The sequence below is a fragment of the Ovis canadensis genome, chromosome 6 (assembly GCF_042477335.2).
Source record: "Ovis canadensis isolate MfBH-ARS-UI-01 breed Bighorn chromosome 6, ARS-UI_OviCan_v2, whole genome shotgun sequence".
Taxonomy (NCBI): Eukaryota; Metazoa; Chordata; class Mammalia; order Artiodactyla; family Bovidae; genus Ovis; species Ovis canadensis.
The window spans coordinates 30,823,176-30,834,128 of NC_091250.1; positions in this window are offsets into that span (position 1 = coordinate 30,823,176).

Below are 10,953 nucleotides of genomic sequence, written 5' to 3' on the forward strand. Positions count from 1 at the left end.
TCACAGAGAGTCGGACATGACTTAGCAACTTAAAAACATGAACGTTTATTGAGTTATCATTATGTCTCATGCACTGCTCTAAAAGCTTTACGCAGATTAACACAACTCATTCTCACAACAAATTTATGAGGAAAGTACTATTATTACTCACTTTCCAGTAGAGGAGATTGAGGCACAGAAAGATTAAGTAGTTTAATGAGAGAAAAGAAAATCATGTCCAACTATTAGCAGAAGGCTCTATAGGAAGTAAAACATTATACCACTTATAGGACTCATGAGAAAAACACAGCCTTGATGGAAGAGTTTCTTGTCTTCTATTTTTAGGATTTCTTCTCCCAATACATCTGGGACTTTAGGAAAATACCTACGCAGAATGCTGCTCATGAACTTGGCTGGACTTGATGGAGTATGACAGGAAGGAAAGGAGGAATGTTCCTCTCTCTCCTAAGGCCTCCCCCTTGGGCTATCGTGGAACCTGCATGAAATCCCCACTGACTTTTCTCCTGAAGTTACGATCTAAGACAGTAAAAGATAAGTGTTATTGGGACTTCCCTAGTGGTCAAGTGGCTAAGACTCCAAGCTTCCATTGCGAGGGTATGGGTTTGATTCCTGGTCAAAGACCCCGCATGGCCTACAGCGCAGTCAAAAATAAAACAAACAGCTGGGGAGAGGGTGGAGATCAATATTACTAAAACAGAGAAATGATGAGTTAGGGGCTTCCCAGGGGGCACAGTGGTAAAGAATCCACCTGCCAATGCAGGAGACACAAGAGAAACCGGTTCAATCCCTGGGTAGGGAGGATCCCCTGGAGCGGGAAATGGCAACCTGCTGCAATATTCTTGCCAAGGAAAATTCCACAGACACAGGAGCCTGGCGGGCTACAGTCCATGGGGTCACAAAGTGTCAGACACGACTAAGCATACACACACACAACAGAGAGTTATAATCAGCCTTCTCTCCTTGCAACAAATTAAACTGGGGGTGGGAGTTAGGCCTAGGGAATAAGCCCTGAAGAGGTGAGACAGAGGTAGGAGAAGAATTAGTACAAGTGAGGGGAGTAGCCCAGTGAGAAGAGCCCACAAGTAGCCAGTAAGCAGTGTGAGGACACCAAGTTCAAAGAGACTGAACACAAAGCAAGGAATGGTCTCTCCTTCTCTCAGTCCTTCACTTTCTTTGACTTCATGTTCCCAACTTTTCTTTGGGGGATTTTTTTAAATTAAATCCCTGTTTTTTGTGGAAAGATCATTATTGCCTGTCTGTCTCACACACCCAAAAAAACATTCATCTCTCCCTGAGGCCCTTCAGCTGTCTCCTCCCATCAGCAGAAACCCACATCCCTTAGCATGTGTCTAGTCAGGGATGATAGAAAGGACATCCATTCTATGATGTTATTTATATAATGCCAGTGCTAGAATTGGAGAAGGCAATGGCACCCCACTCCAGTACTCTTGCCTGGAAAATCCCATGGATGGAGGACCCTGGTAGGCGGCAGTCCATGGGGTCGTGAAGAGTCAGACACGACTGAGCGACTTCCATTTCACTTTTCACTTTCTTGCATTGGAGAAGGAAATGGCAACCCACTCCAGTGTTCTTGCCTGGAGAATCCCAGGGACAGGGGAGCCTGGTGGGCTGCCGCCTATGGGGTCGCACAGAGTCGGACACGACTGAAGTGACTTAGGAGCAGCAGCAGCAGCAGTGCTAGAATATCAGCTCTTCCCCATGTATTTCCTGCGGCTGCTGCAACAAATTATCACAGACTGGGTCACTGAACACAAAAATCTATGCTAGCACAGTCTGGGAGGCCAGAAGTCAGATATCAAGGTGTTACACCTTCTCCAGAGGCTCTTGAATCTTCTCTTGCCTCTTCTAGCTTTTGGTGGTGGTCTGCACTTGCCTGCCCTCTTTGGCTTGTGGCCACACCATCCCAATCTCCACCTCCATCTTCACCTCATCTTCCCCTCTGTGTTCTCTTCAGTCAGCCTCTGCCCTGGATATAAAGATACTTGCCACTGGCTCTAGATCTGCCCAGCTAATCCAGGATGACCTCATCATACCAAGATCTCAACTACAACTTCAAATACCTTTCTTCCAAATCAATTGACGTTCACAGGTTCTAGAGATTAGGATGTGGCTGTGTATTTTAGGGGGCCACCATTCAACTATACTCCATCAGAAGGACAAGTGAGAACACATGGGACAATACAGGATGAAATAATGGAGTTGTACACTATTTTAGAACTCACCTCATCAAGAAAAATGCCAAAAGAAGAGGTTGTACAATGATGCTCTGAAGAGCAGGCCAGAAAAGAGCACTGGGTACCTGTCCCAACAATCTGATAAGCATGCATGTGATCTTGGATGGTTCTCTTATCCTTTCTGGGTCTCAGTTTTTTATCTATCAATGAGGGATTGCTCAAATATTCTTTGAGGATTCTTCCAGCCTCTGCATCTTATGATTCTACAGAAAATTCCATGCATATCTGAAGACCCAGAACACCTACTTAGAAAACAGACAGAAGTAATATTATCACAGCCAGTCTTTTAGTCAACAAACGCTGCTGAGTGCCTTCGTTTTGCCAGGAAAAGGAAGGGTATATCGATAAACAAGCCATCACATTGACTAAAAAAATTCCATGATGCTAAAATTAACAAGCCTCCAGGAAATCAAGCTGTTTTATACAAAGTCTATCCTGTAGAAAAGAAGAAAAAGGAGGAAAAAAGAAGAAAGAAACCTGGCATAACTAATCTGAAACAGAGCTGCCTAGTTACCATTAAAGACACTTGATTTTGTTCTGTGCTAGGGGGACATTGTGCTGGAAAAGAGACGTTTCACTGGAAAATGGTGAGGCCCCAACTTGACAAGGTACAGCAGGAATTTAGTGGCAGTTGTCTGGCGTGTGTCATTTTCTTCCGTGTGCCCTGCCTGGGAGAAAGTAAACAGATCGGACCTTAAACAAAGTTATAAAGTGTTTAAAGTTCACTTTTCACCTGCTTTCCTGTACTTTTCTTTTCCCTCTTGTTGGTTACCTTTCCAGGCAAGGACCTTGTCATTGACAGTTGTTTATTGGTTGAACTGAAATGATTCATCCCAATATGTTGCCTGAAGCAAATTTCCAATTATTTTGTCTCTCACTGTAGAATGTATGTCAAAGAATACTTGGATATAAACAGAAAGATGAGAGGCGATCAGGACGGGAGCAGAGAAGCTGATTCTGAAGTCCCCTGAAATGAAACGGACCTCCTCTCCAGATTCAGAAGAGGAATCTCATTAGACATTTGGGAAGTGCATGCAAAGACTGAATGCAATGGTACATAGACTCTTGTGTTTCTCACCAAAGCCAGGCTGAAAGCTAAACTCGCTCATTCTAAAGATGATTTAAATAAAATGATGACAGTTAATGACAGTACATATATTCAAAGCCTATTGTCACGTTCACATTTACCTATTGTGACTACTTCCTATGTCCCCAAGATACTAAGATGCATAATGAATGTTTCCTGATGTAATTTGTGTTTTGTTAATATTTGATGTTTTTTTCATGCCCAAGCCTTTCCCATAGCTGTTATCCAAGAAAATACCCCCAAGGCTTCTAATTATAATTATGAAGTTCCTGAAAAGTGCACGAGCTAAAATTATACTCTTCATTGACAGAGGCAGTTGGAGTGTGTACATTTGGATCTGGAGTCAGACAGGCATGTGGCTGGGTTTGCATCCCAGCTTGTAGCTATTTGCTCACTCTGTTTTTTTCAAGAACTTAAGAAAGTTACTGTCCCTCTTTAAGTCTTAGTTTTCTTATCTGCAAAATGGGGACAATAATAGTACCAACATCATAAATTGCTTAGCACAGTATACCCACTACATTTGAGTTATTATCATCATCCGAAGCATATACACGTGAAAAGGAAAGCTGATTACTTCAATCTGGAGAATGAGAAAAGCATTAGTCTGAATTAATGAAATATTTAACTGAAAAATAATGTTAAGGAAAAGGACATAAAAGAGTCCCACAGTATTGCCTGGTATAAGTAAGACATATTTGGAGATCCATATAACAGACCCAAGACGGGTAATTTGACTTCAGTGAAACACAAAACTTAAAAAAAAAAAGTTTTTACTAAGTTGCCAAAACAACAGTCCAATGCAATTATTATTATCAAAATTGCCAGACAGGTCATTTTCAGTCCTGATTATTTTCATCACAAGGATGGTTTGTCAATTTGATCCACTTATTCTTCTATTCCACAACAGCAACTGTTGATATTAGGGAACTGTGCTAGGAACACAGAGATTGACGATATTTAGCCTATGGCCTCCCAAAGCTTACAAGCATGTACTGGGCAGCAATAATAATGCAAGCAGTCTAGATAATCATTTGGAAATTTAGGTAATTTAATGTTTTTCATCTTTATAATAGAAACAGTTACATGCATTCCTTATTTCTCAAGAGTGCTGGTAAAAGTAAAGAATTTGTTAAATAAGATCTTTAAATCTTTGACCAAACAGCATATGAAGTATACGGTTTATTTTGATTATTTTTATTTTGACACTGTATTAATATTAAAACTATTTTGAAGACAAAAATGTAGGAAATTGATAGAAATATAAAACTTCTGACTAATTTGAATGAGCTCTCAGAGCTATTGATTAGATTTATGTATTTGTCTCTTTCTGCTTATCTACATATTTATTTCTTCTCTGTTAAGCTGAAGTGGCACAAGCAGCTTGAGTACACAGCACTTAGAAGCCTAACCCAGGTTCAGTCAGTTCAGTTCAGTTCAGTCACTCAGTCGTGTCCGACTCTTTGCGCTCCCATGAACTGCAGCACGCCAGGCCTCCCTGTCCATCACCAACTCGTGGAGTTCACTCAAATTCAGGTCCATTGAGTCGGTGATGCCATCCAGCCATCTCATCCTCTGTTGTCTCCTTCTCCTCCTGCCCACAATCCCTCCCAGCATCAGAGTCTTTTCCAATGAGTCAACTCTTCACATGAGGTGGCCAAAGTACTGGAGTTTCAGCTTTAGCATCATTCCTTTCAAAGAACACCCAGGACCGATCTCCTTTAGAGTGGACTGGTTGGATCTCCTTGCTGGCCAAGGAACTCTCAAGAGTCCTCTCCAACACTACAGTTCAAAAGCATCAATTCTTCGGCGCTCAGCTTTCTTCCCAGTCCAACTCTCACATCCTTACATGACCACTGGAAAAACCATAGCCTTGTCTAGATGGATCTTTGTTGGCAAAGTAATGTCTCTGCTTTTTAATATGCTATCTAGGTTGCTCATAACTTTTCTTCCAAGGAGTAAGTGTCTTTTAATTTCATAGCTAAATGTATACTTAACAGAAAATAAAACAGCCTTTCTTTCAAAACATTATGTAATTTAGACTTTCACTAATGGGCCCTGTCATTCTACCTGGTGTTTTGTTGTTGTTTTTCTTCTGTTTTTTTACAAGATAACCCACTTAGCAAGCTGTTGCCAAATCACTTAGGAATTTTCTCTTCATTATGACGGATGACAACAAATCAGATTTCTAATTTCTCTTCATATAAATAAATTTTAAAAGCAAGTAGCAAAAAATAAAAATAAAGAGTAAGTAGCCAAAGAATATAACCCAGAACAGTTTAATGTTCTTAGGGAGAAATAAAATTTTTCATGAATTTCAAACTTGCTGTACTTTCAATACAGTTTCAGTACAATACAATAATTACCCAGCTCCTTTGACAGAGTATTTGGATGAATGAAAAGGGACTATTTTTACCTTCCCAGGGCCAAAACAATCTAGTGATTGAAACTGGCACATGGTACACCATCTAAAAATATTTCAACATATCATTTTATACTACCAAGACCATGTCACTTATTTTTTTTAACTGGCCTAAGACAAGGAGGTTTTCATTACCTCTCACCAACATTATTCCAAAGAAAAGTCAGCTTCAGATTAAAGCCATATACTTTTTTAATTACATGTAACTGTGCCAAGGTGTTCTTGGGGAGGAAAAATAAAAAGCTCCCTTATAACCCTTGCTAAGAATCTTACCATGGGGACTTTACTCTTATTTAAATTAAGAGCCAATCCTTTATTAAATATATTCTAACTAGCTATTACTATTATAGGAAAATCACCTCTATGAATGAAGAGATTAGGGGTAGGAGCTGCAGGGAGAGTCTGACCTGGATTGCTTATTCTCTTACAGTTCATCAATACTTCACAATGCTTTGTAAAAATATAAGGCATTTTTACACTTAAGCATTATCCTATACTAAATGAGGTATGCAGTTAAATTTTGTGCTAGAACTTAAACAAGCATTACACGAGTTTACAACATATTTGAGAAATAAATTGTAAGTGATATAAAAGAATTTATATTTCAGTTCTTTAAATGAGTCAAAGAGCTTTCCCAATTTGATTATTATTTATCTTATTCTTTATTTGTCTTTGTTGTCAAAATTATAAGCAGATAGGACTCACAGGAAATGTTGATATATAATGTATGTATATATGTACATAAATATTTAGACATACATTTATACAGGGTGGCCTATTTAAAATCATAATACTTTACATGGAGCTCTATTTAAAGGAGGGAATATTTAAACACATATTCATTTCTCTATGTATAGAATACAAAGTATAGACAGGGAGAATATATTCATAATCATGTGACTATTTTAAACTGTTTTTTAATTTAAAAGGATAAAAATTAAATGAAGCAAAACTCTATTATAAAGTTTGTTTCACTTCTAAGTAGAATAAAAATATCTGATTTAGCTTTCTTAAATGTTTTATGACAGCTTTATTCTCATAAGTGAGTGTAGGTATGAACTCAAATTTAAAGGAAAAAAATTCTGGCAAGAATAAAAAATTCAGAAAAATTCATAGTTCAAAATAACAATTAAAACCACAGTCAATGACGTGCAACAAGTGAGATCTTTTTCAGTTCAACTAAAGCCTAATAGTAGTAAAGAAAAAAAAATGTGGCTATTATATCACAGCCTGGTTATCAGTTGTTTTGAAGATCCAGAATAACATCAATTTCACAGTTTTTAAATATCTGCTTATCACCTGAGGTGGGAAATCAGACATAATGAATCAATTAAAATCCATGAATTTTATCCAGATCAGTAATTCATCCTATTTTAGAGATAATATATGTATTTTTTAATTTTACAAAGAAAGGGTGGCTTTTGTTTTTTCTCCCAACTCTTTGACTCCACCTATCATGTCTTTGCCTTCCACTATCTATGGGGCGTAGCCAGGCCTGCATAGGACAATGACCCCATCAGTAGTAAACAGAATACAGAAGCAGATTCCTGAGAAGGCAGCAAAGATTCCCGCACCTGGTAACAGAAGAGAGGGAACCTTGAAGGTTTCACTACTTCCATCCCAGCTTCCTTCCTCAAGCTCCTCTTTCCCAGAACACTCCTCATTCTACTGGGGCTATATGACCTCCAGACTTGGAGCATCCAGGATGTACCCTTTTGGGAAGAACTCCCATAAATATCCATACCTGTGTAAGATTCAGGTTTGCTGGTTTGGTAATAAAGCAAAACAAGAGCAGCCTTGAACCCGATCCAAATCCTCCTCCTTGCCATTTTTCATACTCCAGGAGATTTCTGAGGTCAGGACTAGCTCAGCAAATGGACTGCAGCTTTTAAGTGAAATAGTCCTTGGAAGGGCCTGGGAGTAGTGTACTTTCTTACTTTTTTTCAAATCTCCAAAAGATGTATTTAAAGGAAAAAACTAAGATAGCAACATTTAAACTAAATCACGGTATTCCTTACAATACAAATAATGTTAAAGAGGTGAGATGTTAACTTCATCTGAAATCAGTAGTAAATTTTCTATTTAAAAATGTAATACTATTTAAATTTAATCTGGGAAGTGAAAGACTCAGCAGTCTCCTAAATCAATTTGCAAAGCAGCCGACTCTAATATTCTCTCATCTTTGCCCAACCCTGCACCCTACCACATCTGTTTAGCCATCTCTCTTTTCTTTTTCTGTGATCATTTGCATATAATTAAAAGATTTGGTTGGCCTTTTTAAACTCAGTTTATGCCCATTAAAGATCTAGAAACACATTTCCATCATCCAGAGCTCAGCTTAGCAAATCACCACAAAATGAATCTACCAAATTAACTGAATCATCTTGTTGAACCACAATCTTAGATTCCTCCTCTCCTTTCTTCTCATTTTAGTTGAGTTGAGTCATTCCTTTTCCTCTTGTGATTTTTTTTCTCTGTATTCCACATATTCTTGTGGATTTGGAAAGGGTGGAAGATGAGGGAAGAGTATGATTTATGTCCTCTTTCTAAAATATAAGAAAGCAATAAATAAATGCTTCCAGATAAAAAGCATTGTTTTCATTTTCATTGACTTTTGTAGACCCTATTTGATTTCTGTAAATCAGAAACCAGTAGAATGACATTAATGCTTTGGGAAAAGAAGTATGAGTTGCCGACTGTGGCAAAAAGAATAAAGAACTGAAAGCAGGCAGCTTTAACCCACACAATTCACAGCTGCTCTCCTGTGCTGTGAGAGAGAAAGATGTTCTCTTCCAGGGAATGCATCTGTGAGATAAAGAAGAAATAATGGAGGGGAGAATAAGGAGAGCGAACATCAAAAACAAAGAAAATGAAAGGACTTCCCTGGTGGTTCAGTGGCTGGGACTCCATGTTTCCAATGCAGAGGGCACAAGTCTTACCCTGGTCAAGGAACTAAGTTCCCACACGCTACATAACACAGCCAAACAGAAAAGAAGGAAAAATAAAAGAAAATGAATAAGAATCCTTTTGGTTACATTCAGGAAAAACAACTCCCCACCCCCCACCAAATTGTGGAATATGTGAATTTAAAAAAGGAAAGAACATTTCTGTCCAGATAAGGAAAATGCATGGAAAATCATACTTGGCCCAATATTACTCCAACATTTTCTTTCAGGAAATTTAAACATTATAAAGTGAATCGGTGACTTCAGTATCTTGAAGTCAGGTTTGAGAAACAAAACTAAATACATTTGTGAGAAAACACACATCCAAACAAAAGGGCAGTTGTTACAGCATCATGAGTGACATGAACAAAATGATCAACATCCTCCCAAGGGACAGCATAAATATCAAACGTGCTAATAAGTGGAGGTGGTCCCCTTGTGACAAAAGGTGTGGTATGTGTACGGTTACCACATAAGAACAAAATTACGGCGCTTAAACAGTGGCAGCACTGTTAGTTACACATGATATTTGAAAACTATGACAACCATCTCAATCTGCTCAAGTAGCACTCATGGTAAGGGTGAAATTTCATCAACACTGGTTAACTTATGGTGTATTAAAAAGCCAGCAAGGAGATAAATTGATGGATTAAAAGATAAACTACTCACAGGCAGACAAACAGTAGGACAGATAGAGTTACAAACAAACGTGTGCTTTACTCAGACAGAAAGATGATAACCAGCCCCAAGAAGTGATGTGTCTGCTAGGAAAGCCTTGAACGTAGAATTTTCTGACTTCATCTTTAATTTAGTTCTTCCAGCGCCATGCAGCACAACCAGGGATAACTCTCTAAAAGTCTCCATGATAAAGTTGTACATCTATTAAATGAAGCTAATAATATTTTCACATAGTTCTTTGAGGATAAAAGACCTATGAAACATTTAGAAAGGTCCTCTATTCATGCCCTCTATTCACTGGAGCTACTTGACATGGTATGAGTCTCTTCAGACAGATACACAATGTATATATGAAGCTGTGAAGCATCCAAATGCATTACCAATAGACCTTAATGTGCTCTATGCTGTAAAGAATAACTGATTATCTTTCTGGGAGTAATTTAAACATTGGAGGAGGGCATCTTCCAGTTCCTTTCTAGTTCTTTATTCCTTTGAAGCCTAATTTCTCTTCCCTGTTTAGGAAGAAAATACTATGAGACCCACAGGATAGAGATGAAAAATAAGAGTATGTGTCCTCAAAATCTTTTTTTCAAAAATACCATGGCATTTTCGGGAGAGAGTCTAGATTCCTGTGACAGAATGAGTTGAGATCCCCCTTGAAATGAACTCACATGCCACTTTCCTTTATATGAACTTACTCTTCATGCTTCCTTATTCTACACACATCCCGAAGGGATGAGATGTTCATTGCCAGAAAATAGGAAACTGGACTGATTCTTCCTTTTTTTTTTCTTATATAAAATTGGGACTCCATGCATACACTTACATGTATCTCTCCCTTCCGGAAAAGGCCACATGGAATCAATGGTGGCTCATTTTTGACAAAGAGATGAACTTGAATTGGGAATAAGCTTTGGGGTCAGTAATGGGCCTGAGGTGATGAAATGGTCCTGGTGAAAGGCTCCCTGGCATCCTTTCCTGGCTAATATTCTACCAGCAACTGGTCCAGTGTTGTCCCCACAGACAGTGTCCTTGGAATTGTTATTTCTCCCTTTCATTTGCCTCCTGACACCCCTCCACTCACGGTTTCTTCTTCAGCACAGGAAGTCATCTCATTTAAAATTTCAAGTGACTTGACTACAGTAATAGAGCTCTTAGGATACAAACCAGACAGAAGTAGGGAAAGATAGGTAGAAATCCATTTCTCCTTTGAGCCTGGCACAGCTTAGCACAATAACCAGATTCCTAACAGGTTTTTCTAGATTTCACTCCCCACTCCACTTGCATGTTGCTCTTATTCTTATTACAACACAGATGCTCTTACTCATCAGTCCTTACATTCATCTCTCTTTGGTTCTGGAACAAAACTACTCCAACTTTAATTTAGATATTTTATACTCCCTTGGAATCTCTGGGAAAAGGGTTCTTATAAACTAGATTCCTGGGTCTTATTAGGCTCAGACCAACCTAAGTGTTAATTTTCCTACTGTCCACAAACATCGCTGAACTTCCTTCTCTTTCCGAGGATGACTGGCCCGTGACAGATACTGGAGTTTGGCCTTTCTGCTG